Consider the following 14,703-nt stretch of genomic DNA (forward strand, 5'->3'; position numbering starts at 1 on the left):
TGATTTTGAATAAATGACCTTTTTTTCGTCAGTTTGGTTTTTTATATCATATAGCAAATCAAGCTCACACTCTGGTTTGTGTATACGTAGTATGTTTATGATATCTAGCTGTCTGTCTTAAATACTAGTCGTTCTCTCATCAAAATATGAACATATAAAATGATAAAAACCGTGTTTCGTTGGGTGACCTGTATCTGTGTGTTAATAATGATTATACCAGCTTACTTAATTTAGTTTGGTTTAATCATATTTTCTTAGTAAATAATAGAAAACAACAAAAAATATGTATGCACATATAATGACAATGGCTTTGCTTACCATTTAGTTACATCTAGTAAAAGCTCCACGGCAGAACAAATCATTGCAGAAATAACCATAGGATATGAACAGACGAGAGTAAAGGACAGAATATACAATGCACTACGTTTATGGAGTGAAAAGTGTTATTCAGTTGGTGATGAACATATGGTTATAGTATTTACTGACAGCTTCTATAAACACCAAGAAGAGTATAATCAAACACGCTCGAGATAGCAGCGAGTGTGTTGATTTTTAGAATAGTGTGGTATTTCAACATGAAATTTTAAAATTATGTCATCATTTTGGTGTTAATATTTGCAAAAACAGTTTGTCAATCCTTTTGAAGTCATACTTGTTATGTTGTTATAGAAAAATTATGAATTGCCAAAGACAAAATTTTAATATAACATATTAATAAAAGAATACGAGGATAACATTTCTAAACATCCGTTTTAAGATTGATTTAGTCGATCAACAAAAAGCATATTTTTTTTTTTGCACAATTAAATAGTAACCTGTCAATTCAGAAAGTATTGCAAAGTTTATTATTAATGCAAATACTGTGACTATATAGCTAGGTGATCATGAGTTTCTCAATAAAAAGAATTCACTGTATCATTTCACTTTGTTTTTCAGTATTTCATCATATATAAGGGAAGAATCAACCACTTATACCAATTTGTAGGACAAAATTGAAGATAATAGATAAATTATCCATGAGATACCAAAGTCTTTAGAATATTAAAAAGCGTGAAGGTTTATGGTATTTGCAAAATATCTTTTATTTTTGTATTGTTTAACTACATTTCATAAATATTTGTTTTATTTATATGATAGTTTACATATTTTCATTACATTTGATCACGACAACGGTAGATTCTATCAGCAAGATATCATGACGTTGAACATTGAATTTTTTCATGTTTTTTGTCTTTCATTTCTGTCATTTGTTACCATGCTATAATATGTCTTTTTTTGTTTTATATCATACCATGTCTTTCATTTATTGTAGTGGGAGAAATTATGGACATAATTGTGCAAATCGTGATACAAGCATGAAACTTGGTATAAAGGTTAACAAAATGATACTTATATAAAATCCGCTGCTGGCCAGAAAAAATAATCTATTTTTCAAGATGGCCACCACATATTTTGAAAATGGCGTCATAACAAATTAGCCAATATTTGTTAATCCTTTGAAAGGTGTGTTATATGTAAAATCCATTGTTAAATTTGACAAAAAGAAAATGACAGTTCATAAATAACGACTAGACAATACATTAATGAAACTTAAGGTGACTTCCGGTTTCAAAATGTCGGCTAACGAGTCAAAAATTTCGTTTTTTTTTTTCTTTCAAGCAATTTTACAAGGGATTTTAATCATTGAAAGATGTGTTATGTATAATTCAATGTAAGATATGATAAAACGTTAAAAACAGCTCCTTAGTACGACAAAACAACACATGACTGAAGAAAAATAGTGCTTTCCGGTTACAAATTAGATGCAAATACGTAACAAATATTTTAATAATTTTCATCAACTTAACAAGTAATAACACAAGCATGAAATACAAGCATGAAATACAAGCATGAAATTTGGTATACAGGTAGACTAAACGATAAATAAAAGAAATCAGGTGCTGGCCATCAAAAATTTCTATTTTTTCAAGATGGCAACCGATCATTTTGCAAATGGCGTCAAATCCAGTTGTAAATCTTTGAAAGTTGTTTTATAGGTATAATCCAATGTAAGGTTTTATTTAGCGTAAATTACAGTTCCTTAAGGTGGATAAGGATGTTTTGTTAAAAAAAAATCCTCCAATAGATTTCTACAATATACAAAAACAACACATAAATGACAGAAAAGAGTGATTTCCGGTTTCAAAATGGCGGCAGCATTTTTGAAAATGTATTTTTTTTATAATTTTCATCAATTTAACAAGTGATATCACATTCTTTGTTAAGATTAAATGTCTAGTTTTGTTAGAAAGACAGGTTCATTATCTTAAAATTATCGGACAGTAGCCAATAACAAAACTCGTATAAGGAAGGACAGAACGGTAGCATTTACAGTCACCAACACAACTGGATTTTTCGCCTCCTCATTTCAAAAGTTCCCGACAGGAGGATGCAACTTTAACGGTAGCCGAAGAAGTCCTCGATTTTTTCTTTCATCCAACCCCAGTGTTCATGAATTGGTACATAAATCAGGCTGAGCCCAAACTTATCCCCCTTGATACGCTGCTCTTTGGATGTGCTCCAAAAAAACACTCTTGTAGGCGGAACTACATCACAATGCCGCTGCTTCCTGGGTAAAAATTTACATCGTGCCTTGTTAACAGCAAATAGTGATATTGTTCTGTCATACATGATGCAAACAAATGCTTCTTTTATGTCCTTGTATGTGTCTTTATACTTCAGCAAAGAAATAAGTACGTCCCTACCATGTTGAAATACTTCCTGTCATCAAAACTTACCTATTCCCTTAGTGTAACATGCACTGAATGTATGAATGAAAGGAAGAGTAGCTACACGAGGACCAAACGCATTTGATATATCACGTACAGGAAGCCATCAAAAGTCTTCATTCGTGCCAAAACCTATCAACAGTTTGTTCCACCATATATTTGGAGTGCTGCAATTCTTAATACTACTACATCTGTGTCGGTGCTACCTTAAATTACCGTCCTACAACAATTTTCATAATCAGGCCGAACATGGACAAACATTCGTATATCTGCTTCTCCATGCTTACAAGGAGTGGCTGGAAAGTATCATTATAAGTCTCTACAGAAGCATTTCTGTCGGCAAGACACTTAAAAAAATTCTTTTCGTTGTCATCTTCATAGAGAAAACTACTCCAGAACCCAACTTTTGTCTTCTCATATCTAGCCTTTCAATGATTCATTTAGTAAATCTAAAACAATATCTACTCTTGAATACTTATCGATGCAAGATTTTATTTAAAACCGTATAACACAATTGCAAAATCATCAAATATTGATTCCCTACAAGGTCAGTGTATATAAAGTGCGAATCCAGCTAGTTCATTTTTACTGTTATATGCGGGTATGTCTATTGTAGAATAAAGGATCATGGGAAAACTGTATTTGTTTACGTTTTGAAAATATCAAGTTAAAGGATTTTAAGTTAAGTTTTAAGATATTTTCATTGTGTTATGTCTTTATGATATACAAACATAGCATTAAAGTTCAAATAAGTGTTATAAAAGCATCATAATATAGCATATCGATTATTGAAAGCGATCCATTTTAACTATAGATGCGATGAATTATCACTGTTAATGCAGTCATTATTAATGTAGAATTTTCAAAGATGCGAGGAATTTTTATTGTAGAATTATGTGATAAATGCACTTGCAACAAATGAAAAAAAAACTTTGTTGATGACTTTTGGATTTATGATACATGTATTTTCAATTGAAATACAAACTCCTCATTCATTCTTCATCAAATATATAGCTTTTCAAACTTGTAACAAAAGCGATTCTCAAAATGTCATATTGTATTATTCAGATTACGTTTCTCCTTGATTTGAACTTATATAGGGAATCACTGGAGCGTGACAGCAGCGGGCCCTCTTAGGCAGTCAGTGAGCCCCTACTTATGAAAAATTCTAGATCCCTGAATGGATACTACCGCAGAGGTAAAACCATGCACATTTGGGTTATTGTACACGAAATGCATGCTACAATTCATTTTTGTTCATTTTAGACCCTTTGGAACTCTATGTGGGCTATTTCAGCAACTAGGCAAAAAATCCCCAAACTAGATACACGGTTAGATTCAGCATGTCAACGAATTCCAAATATCTATATTAAAGGACTTTTGTCTAAAAATTTGGACCCCACAAAATTGAAAGAGGGACCAAAAAAAATTAAAAAAATGCATGCATCGGATACATTTGTTATTGAAGGCATGACTGTAACAATAGGATGAATATACAAAAATATCTTATTCTGGGGTCTCATTGGGGGGTTCTGATCCCGGATCCCGCTTACTGTTTTGGCAGATATCCGTATTCCGCTTATTGTTTTGTCAGATTCCCGTATCCCGCTTATACTATGCAGTTCTAATTTTTTGTAATTATCCGTGTCCCGCTAGACTTCATTTCCCGTTTTTCACTACACAATCATTTGACTTTCACCTGTCACGCTTGCAAAAAATCGGCAATCCGGCGTGACGCTTATACCCAAATGCGACCCACTATTTTACTCTATTTTGACTCATATTAAGCCCATTATAAATATATTAAAAAAGTAGCGTGGATTTTTTTTTATCCCTTTTTATCCCGTCGCGTTTCTTTTTTGAGCCATATATAGATGTCGTATGTGACAATGAGACAACTCTCCATCCGAGTCACAATTTATAAAAGTAGACCATTATACGTCAAAATACGTCTTCAACATGGAGTCTTCGCTCACACCGAACAGCAAGTTTTAAAGGGCTCCAGTGTAAAACCTTTTAAACGGGAAAACATAGGTGCAATATATATCAAGATGTACGTAATTAGTGGTGAAGTGTCATGGAAATGGATAAAAAAAATAAGGATAAAGGTCCCTATACGCTTTATAAGAAACTAAATGGAATACATTTGAAATAAATGTTATTTCTATTGAATATATTAGAGTGTTTTAAAACCAAACTTTCCTCCGTAAGTTAAATTTTATCAAATCTTTCTCTTACTTTATCTATTGTTTGAGCAAGTCGGCTAAATTAAGGCTTTACAGCTAATTTCCTAATGCATGCAAAGCAAAAATTTGGTTGGCTTGCTTGCTTTGTTTGTATAATTGTTTATACAAACTTTGTAAATAAGATTGACATTTTTAAACAATATGAATAGGCATAGTTTAACCTGTATTTTTAATATTTGAATTAAATTGGGTGTTATCATAATGATTATCCAAAAAAGCAAGCAAATCAACTAAAGTCTTGCTCTACATGCCTAAAGAAATGAGCTGTAATAGATAAAAAAATAAATAAATTATACAGTGAAAATGCACCGCATATACAATAATAATGATTCGCTCCACAGTGAAAATGAAAAAATAGTATCATTTTTCGACAGTAAACATGACTAGCATTACGAAATCATCATAGTGGGATTTAGTTAAATATGAAGAAACTGAATGACAAAACATATTCTACGTTATACAACATTAATAATTGTATTAAAATGAATATTTTTTACTGCAACAACATCTTATATGTTAGTTATAAAGCACCTGCACGATCTGTTCGTGAAATGTCCTAAATATTCACCTATTTTGGTATATATTTCACAGCTGGATGTCTTTAGGCGCGATAAAACCCCGCTCGCATCTCTTACTTTGTTTTATTAGTATTATGTATTTCTGAACATATACATTTTAAACTTATTTTCTTTCATTTTCTTCAAAAATTAAAAAAAGTTCGTCTGTTTATTTATCATTCTACATTAGACATTTATTGCATATACAGTAAAAATGATATTTTAGGATCCGCACTTTACATACACTGCAAGGTGGCCTGGAATTAACCATTGCTGCTCTATCAACGATAAATGCTGTTTAAAATGACATCCGAAGACAAAAAACGGAGGAGCAGTTTGTCTATATGGATTTAGAAATATTCCAAATCAATTTGTCCACTGCGACAAAAAATTAAAGTCTAGAAAAGATATATAATAGCTCTAGCTTTGTTTTTTTTACAAAAAACGTTTACAGTTTTATTTTACCGACATAATAGGAGTTGTTCTTTTTAATCTGGTTATAAGAAACCGGTTCTCCTTCGTTTTGTATTTGCTTCAAACGATCTTCAAATTATTTGCCTTTGATCTTTTTAAAGAAACCCTTGTGTGTTCATTAAGTCGTTCATCTATTATAGAATGCCTCAAACCACTAGATCTTGCAAATTCATCTGATAGTCTACTGACTTCTGGTCTAGCTACCATCAATACGTCTAAATGAGGTCTTCGGTTAAATCTATGACAACACATCGCCCTTTATAAATGCATTATTCTGCTTTTGTCTGATCAATTGTGTTATAAGAAAAATATTTTCTGGTCTTACGTAGAGTAAAATTATCATTTTCAAAATCAATTGCCACCTGTGGGTGACTTAAGAGAAGGGAAGCCATATCTCGGAGAAGGTCGGTCGCGATCGAGAATATGTTACATGATCAAGACCTAAATTAATACAGTATCATGCTTTATATGGACTGTTTGTACAAAATCTGACTAATGAAATAAGCATACTACCAAATTCACAAGAAGTTCTTATTTTATAATTGAACGCCAGGAATTGAACTGTGGTAGAGGTGACTATATTTTCTTACGCCAGTCTATCAAATCATTGAACGTCACAGAGGCATGACATGATTATAATTTCTGTGTTTAGCTTTCTTAAGCCGATATATACCTTTCAAGCTAAAACACATAGAGTTATCTGATGCGCGTGTCTAGTCTTAGGTACATTTGAACATACAAACAAGAATATGCCATTCTAGGTGTTGCAATAATGGTTTTAGTGAGGACACATGACACATGTGTCCATCTACCTTCACGTAATATATCACCCAGAATTTTATAACAAGTCATTTCAATGTGAAATCCACCTTACATGACGATAAACTTATCTTCTCTGTACAAATCAGGCAATTCACACTTAACATCCTTTACCAAAAGTGGCTGATCTGCCGTTACTATTTATGTTTTTCTCGTTTTAACCACATTTTTCGTCTTATCCATCAAATACCTGATCATTGCAACTGAATTGGCTTGTTTTTAAACAGTGGCATCATAGATTTTACACTTACTTGCTTTTTAGAGTAATGAGATGAACTACTATTTATACCAGTTTGCCCTGGTTGTGCATACAAATCACTCATTATGTCTATAAATAGTTTGCGCATGTGCAAAATTGTTAAATCATGTGTGTTATAACCTTGAAAAATGTTATCAAACCAAATCATAATATCATTGAAAATCCCAAATCACTTATTTTATAGTAAATAGTTAAAATATTTTTTAATGAATTTTGTCATTTTTTCGCGCATGCGCAAACCCGGTTTGTGTCAAATACTTATGTCTAGTGAATTATTCACATGTAAAGAAGGTAGCTACCAAGCCTGACAGCTGCTTTTCACTAAAAGAAGGTAAACGAAAAGTTTTCCAGAAAAAATCAGTATTTTCAAACTGAAAAAACAGCCATTTTAGAAAACGGCGGAGGCCATCTTGAAAAAATTATTTTTTTTAATGGCCAGCAGTTGTTTCTTTAAAAGTATATAATAAAGATGCTTTGTGGTAATTTTCATGCTTGTATCTTCATTTGCACAATTCCCTCGATTTTGCCTGCTAATATCTTCCACTATTGTTAATAAATTATTTACATTGATCATGATAAAAATAAAATGAAATTGTTTTTTTATGAAAAAAGTGCAAGATTTACAATATTATATATGATTAAATTGAGAATGGAAACTGGGAAAACAGCCCTTCAAAAGGCAGAAAGCAGCCAAAGGCTGCCAATGGGTATTCAACAAAAAGAGAAAAAAGAGAAGTTATTAACATGCAAATAGTAAGATATGAATCTTGTATAAATGATTAAGACCGACTAAGGCTAATTTGTGTGGCGGTAAGGGGGCGTGTTCCTGATCCCGAAATCTCGGGCTTCAAAACAAGAAACCCGAGATGTAGAATTTAAAAAAATGAATATCCCAAAATCCCGTAAGGATCAATCCCCAAATCCCGAGCTTAAAAACAATCGATCCCGACGTCCAGAAAAAGGTCCTGCCTCCCTCTAATCTTAATCCTACTTTTATTTTTGCCAAATCACTACTCTCACTTTAAACAATAAATTTGTACGTCCCATTTATTGGCATTTATTTTCTAGTCTGTGCATCCGTTCGTCCGTCCATCCGTCTGTCCCGCTTCAGGTGTTTGGTCGAGGTAGATTTTGATGAAGTTAAAGTCCAATCAACTCGAAACACAGTTAATATAGTGATGATGTGGCTTCCGTGTACTACGGACACATTCTTGTTTCCACATGTTTTACCTAATTGTCACTTTTATTAATTCAAGAGAAACAATTCCCAAATTACATGTTGTTGAAATTGTTATAAAAACTAAAAGGTTTAATTTGTTTATTTAATATTTTTATCTAAATTCACATTTCGCCTTAGTTCAATTCCCATCTGGCCTTAGTATATTTTTTACCTTTTTTACCTGGAATTCACAGCTAAGGCGAATTGAGAACACACCTTTCATTTATATGCAACTGGTATATGACAGGGGCGAATCCAGAAATTTTCATAAGTGGGGGCCCACTGACTGCCTAGAGGGGCCCTCTCTGGTCACGCTTCAGTGATTCACTATATAATCAACCCTACATTTTTCCCAGAAAAGGGGGGCCAGGCCCCCTTCCCCCTCTATATGACCCTTTAAATAATAAACATTTCAAAGAAAACAATAGACAGAACACAGAGTGTCTCTATATATTAAAGTAGTATAATCGCAGTTTACGTGAAGATAAACGCGAAAAATAATTATCCTGTCTAAGGAGGTATAATTTTGTTATCGATCATACGATTGGTTGTACATGTGCATGTTTCAAACTGGAAAGTCTTATCTATGACTAAAAGTCCGTCTGATGACGGAATCAATACCCAGACTCCTTTTTTGTCGTTTTTTCTCCAAAAGTAACTCAATCTGAATAATCATAAGAATGGAAGACAAATGCGACTATGCAAGGTATGGATCCTTTTTATAATATTGTTGTAAGGTGTATAGACAATCTTTATCTTAAGAATAAAAAAAAACTACCTCGGGGAAACTTATAATTATGATCTACCTTAAGCCTGATCGTCTTATCGGATTACATACTTTCCTGTCTTTGGTTTTTCAAACTTTTTAAAACAATGAATGATATTGCGGTCATATACCAATTTAAAGTCATATGAAAAGAGTGACTGGTGAAAAATAAATTAAAATGCTATTCCAATTCTTGAACCAATGCATACAAACATCATAAACTAAGTCTTATGTGCACGATTTTATCATTTTTTTCGCATAAATTTCGTACAATAGTCTATTTTTATTTCTAATCGGTCAGTGTTGTTGTGAATATATGGCAGGTAATTAAAGTTCGTGTTTTGAAGCCGAAGTTTAACGTTTGTCAACAATCAACAAAAAAGCATGTATATTGAGCACGTGTTTAACATGTAAAATCATATAATAGTTTTTTTTAAGGACATCCATGCGTATTGCGGTCAGCGGATTTTTACGAGATGGGTCACACTGAGGTCACTTTGCATACGGAAAATATATCGTGGAATTGCTGGAAGGAAGCAATTAAGATAAAGTAAACTTCTTTTAAATTTGAACAAATTAAAGAATTTTCTTCAGAAAAAAGTATATGTACATAAGTTTTAAAAGAAAACTATCCATTGAGTTTTAAAACTAGAGGCTCTAAAGAGCCTGTGTCGCTCACCTTGGTATATGTGAATATTAAACAAAGGACGCAGATGGATTCATGACAAAATTGTGTTTTGGTGATGGTGATGTGTTTGTACATCTTACTTTACTGAATATTCTTGCTGCTTACAATTATCTCTATCTATAATGAACTTGGCCCAGTAGTTTCAGTGGAAAATATTAGTAAAAATTTACAAATGTTATGAAAATTGTTAACTAGAGGCTCTAAAGAGCCTGTGTCATTCACCTTGGTCTGTGAATAATAAACAAAGGAAGCAGATGGATTAATGACAAAATTGTCTTTTGGTGATGGTGATGTGTTTTTACATCTTACTTTACTGAAAATTCTTGCTGCTTACAATTATCACTATCTATAATGAACTTGGCCCAGTAGTTTCTGCAGAAAATGTAACCGGTAGTAAAAATTTACAAATTTTATGAAAATTGTTAAAAATTGACTATAAAGGACAATAACTCCTTAGGGGGTCAATTGACCATTTTAGTCATGTTAACTTATTTGTAAATCTTACTTTGCTGAACATTTTTGCTGTTTACAGTTTAACTCTACCTATAATAATATTCAAGATAATAACTAAAAACAGCAAAATTTTCTTAAAATTACCAATTCAGGGACAGCAACCCAACAACCAGTTTTCTGATTCATCTGAAAATTTAAGGGCAGATAGAACTTGACCTGATAAACTATTTGACCCCATGTCAGATTTTCTCTAAATGCTTTGGTTTTTGAGTTATAAGCCAAAAACTGCATTTTACCCCTATGTTCTATTTTTAGCCATGGCGGCCATCTTGTTTGGTTTGGCGGGTCAAGCCACATTTTTTTTTAATAAGATACCCCAATGATCATTGTGGCCAAGTTTGGATTAATTTGGCCCAGCAGTTTCAGAGGAGAAGATTTTTGTAAAAGATATATAAAATTTACGAAAAATGGTTAAAAATTGACTTTAAAGGGCAATAACTTCTAAAGGGGTCAACGGACCATTTTGGTCCTGTTGACTTATTTGTAAATCTTACTTTGCTGAACATTATTGCTGTTTACAGTTTATCTCTATCTATAATAATATTCAAGATAATAACCAAAAACAGCAAAATTTCCCAAAAATTACCAATTCAGGGGCAGCAACCCAACAACGGGTTGTCTGTTTCATCCGAAAATTTCAAGGCAGATAGATCTTGATCTGATAAACAAATAACCCCGTGTCAGATTTGCTCTAAATGCTTTGGTTTTTGAGTTATAAGCCAAAAACTGCATTTTACCCCTATGTTCTATTTTTAGCCATGGCGGCCATCTTATTTGGTTTGGCGGGTCACGCCACACATTTTATAAACTAGATACGCAAATAATGATTGTGGCCAAGTTTGCTTTAATTTGGCCCAGTAGTTGCAGAGGAGAAGATTTTTGTAAAAGTTAACGACGATGGACGCCGACACCGGACGCCGACGACGGACGCCAAGTGATGAGAAAAGCTCAATTGGCCCTTCGGGCAAGGTGAGCTAAAACAAGAGGCTCTCAAGAGCCTGAATCGCTCACCTTAATTCTTTTGGTTAAATCTCTCATCAATGATTATTTTGGCTTTTCAATTTATTTAAATGTTTTTTGGATCGTCCTATTTTCTTCAAAAGCCAAAAAAAATAATCATTTTCTCCTATGTTCTATTTTAGCCATAGTAGCTATGTTTCTTGACATACAAGGAAATAAAATATAAAATTTATAATAAATACTCTGAAACTCATTTAGCCTTAATTAGTTTGGCTGAAATTGATACAGCAGTTTCAAAGGAGAAGATTTTTTAAAGTAAGTCAACATGATGAACAAATTGCGAAAAAGTCCTTAAAGGGCAATAACTCCTTAAGGGGTCAATTGACAATTTTGGTCAAACTGACTTAATTGAAGATCTTACTTTGCTGAACATCATTGCTGTTAATAGTTTATTTCTATCTATAATTATATTCAAGATAATAAAAACAAAAACAGCAAAATTTCCTTAAAATTATCAATTCAGGGGCAGCAACCCAACAACAGGTTGTCTGATTCATCTGAAAATTTCAGGGCAGATAGATCTTGACCTGATAAACAATACAACCCGAGGTCAGATTTGCTCTAAATGCTTTGGTTTTTGAGTTATAAGCCAAAAACTGCATTTGACCCTTATGTTCTATTTTTAGCAATGGCGACCATGTTTGTTTATAGATCATAACTTCGGATACAATTTACAAACTAGATACCATATGGAACATTCAGTTAAAGTTTGGAAGTATTTGGCCCAGTAGTTTCAGAGGAGAAGAATTTTGTAAAAGATTTTAAGATTTACGAAAAATGGTTTAAAATTGACTATAAAGGGCAATAACTCCTAAAGGGGTCAACTGACCATTTCCGTCATTTGACTTATTTGTAAATCTTACTTTGCTGAACATTATTGCTGTTTACAGTTTATCTTTATCTATAATAATATTCAAGATAATAACCAAAAACAGCAAAATTTCCTTAAAATTATCAATTCAGGGGCAGCAACCCAACAACAGGTTGTCTGATTCATCTGAAAATTTCAGGGCAGATAGATCTTGACCTGATAAACAATATAGCCCCAGGTCAGATTTGCTCTAAATGCTTTGGTTTTTGAGTTATAAGCCAAAAACTGCATTTGACCCCTATGTTCTATTTTTAGCAATGGCGACCATGTTGGTTGATAGATCATAACTTCGGATACAATTTTCAAACTAGATACCCTAAGGAACATTCAGTTAAAGTTTGAAAGTATTTTGCCCAGTAGTTTCAGAGGAGAAGATTTTTGTAAAAGATTACTAAGATTTACGAAAAATGGTTAAAAATTGACTATAAAGGGCAATAACTCCTAAAGGGGTAAACTGACCATTTCCGTCATTTTGACTTATTTGTAAATCTTACTTTGATGAACATTATTCCTGTTTACAGTTTATCTCTATCTATAATAATATTCAAGATAATAACCAAAAACAGCAAGATTTCCTTAAAATTACCAATTCAGGGCCAGCAACCCACCAACAGGTTGTCTGATTCATCTGAAAATTTCAGGGCAGATAGATCTTGACCTGATAAACAATATATATTCCATGTCAGATTTGCTCTAAATGCTTTGGTTTTTGAGTTATAAGCCAAAAACTGAATTTGACCCCTATGTTCTATTTTTAGCAATGGCAACCATGTTTGTTGATAGATCAAAACTTCGGATACAATTTATAAATAAGATACCCTAAGGAACATTCAGTTAAAGTGTTTGAAAGTATTTGGCCCAGTAGTTTCAGAGGAGAAGATTCTTGAAATAGTTTACGACGACAGACGACAGACGACGGACGACGACGGACGCCAAGTGATGGCATAAGCTCACTTGTCCCTTCGGGACAGGTGAGCTAAAAAACATATGCATTATTTATTTTTTTAATTTGAGGTTTCTTATGACTTCAAAAATGAGAAATGTGGATTGCCAGTAAAACACCCATAAACAAAAGTTCTAATGAAGAGAATAATGGTCAACCGTACGGACCTTTAACAATGCAAAAATTTATACTCATGATTGTATAGTCGACTGTAAACGGAACCTTCATAAAAACATGAAAGCATTAAAATGAGAAAATAAATAGCCCATTTCATAATTTTTTTTACCAAAACCAAAACCAAAAAAAAATCCAATATAGACATAAACCAACGACAACCAATGACCTACAGGCTCCTTTCTTTGACCAGGGACATACATAATGTAGCGGGGATAAACATGGTTGTACAGAGTTAGGACAGTGTAGTAACTGTAAAACAGAAGAACAAACTATTAAAACAAAAGTGCACACGCTAAAATATCTCGCCTTCTTTACTATTTATTGATATTATGTTGATAGACCTAGATATAAAGCTTTATTACAATATATTATAAACTCAACATTAACCAAGAAAACTAAACATTGATCAATGAACCATAAAAATGAGGTCAAGGTCATATGAACCATGCCAGACAGACATGTAAAGCTAACAATTATTCAATACAACAAATAAAGTTGTCTTATTGCTTATAAATTAAGAAAAGCAGACGAAAACACAAACACTGAACACTTAGCAATGGACCGTGAAAATGAGGTCAAGGTCAAATGAAACCTGCGTAACAGGAATATAGAGCATAAAATATTTCCATACACCAAATATAGTTGACCAAATGCATAAAGCATTAGAAAAATAGACCAAAACTCAAAAACTTAACTCTGACCACTGAACCATGAAAATGAGGTCAAGGTCAGATGACACCGGTCAGCTAGACATGCACACCTTACAATCATTCCATACACCAAATATAGTAGACCTTTTACATATAGAATAAGAAAAACAGGCCAAAACACAAAAACTTAACTAAAATCACTGAACCATGAAAATGAGGTCAAGGTCAGATGACACCTGCCAGTTGGACATGTACACCTTACAGTCCTTCCATACACCAATTATACTAGACCTAGTGCGTATATATAGTACATGTATCTGAGATATGGACTTGACCACCAAAACTTAACCTTGTTCACTGATCCATGAATTGAGGTCGAGGTCAAGTGAAAACTGTCTAACGGGCATGAGGACCTTGCAAGGTACGCACATACCAAATAAAGCTATCCAATTACTTATGATAAGAGAGAATTTAACATTACATTTCAAGTGGTCACTGAACCATGAACATGAGGTCAAGGACTTTGGACATGTGACTGACGGAAAGTTCGTAACATGAGGTATCTATATACAAAGTTTGAAGCATCTAGGTCTTCTACCTTCTAAAATATCAAGCTTTTAAGAAGTTAGCTAAGACCGCTGCCGCCGCCACCGGATCACTATCCCTAAGTCGAGGTTTCTGCAACAAAAGTTGCAGGCTCAACAAAAACTGTTGTAAAAAGGCTACAAACATA

This window comes from Mytilus trossulus, chromosome 12, assembly GCF_036588685.1.
Source record: "Mytilus trossulus isolate FHL-02 chromosome 12, PNRI_Mtr1.1.1.hap1, whole genome shotgun sequence".
In the NCBI taxonomy this organism is placed as follows: domain Eukaryota; kingdom Metazoa; phylum Mollusca; class Bivalvia; order Mytilida; family Mytilidae; genus Mytilus; species Mytilus trossulus.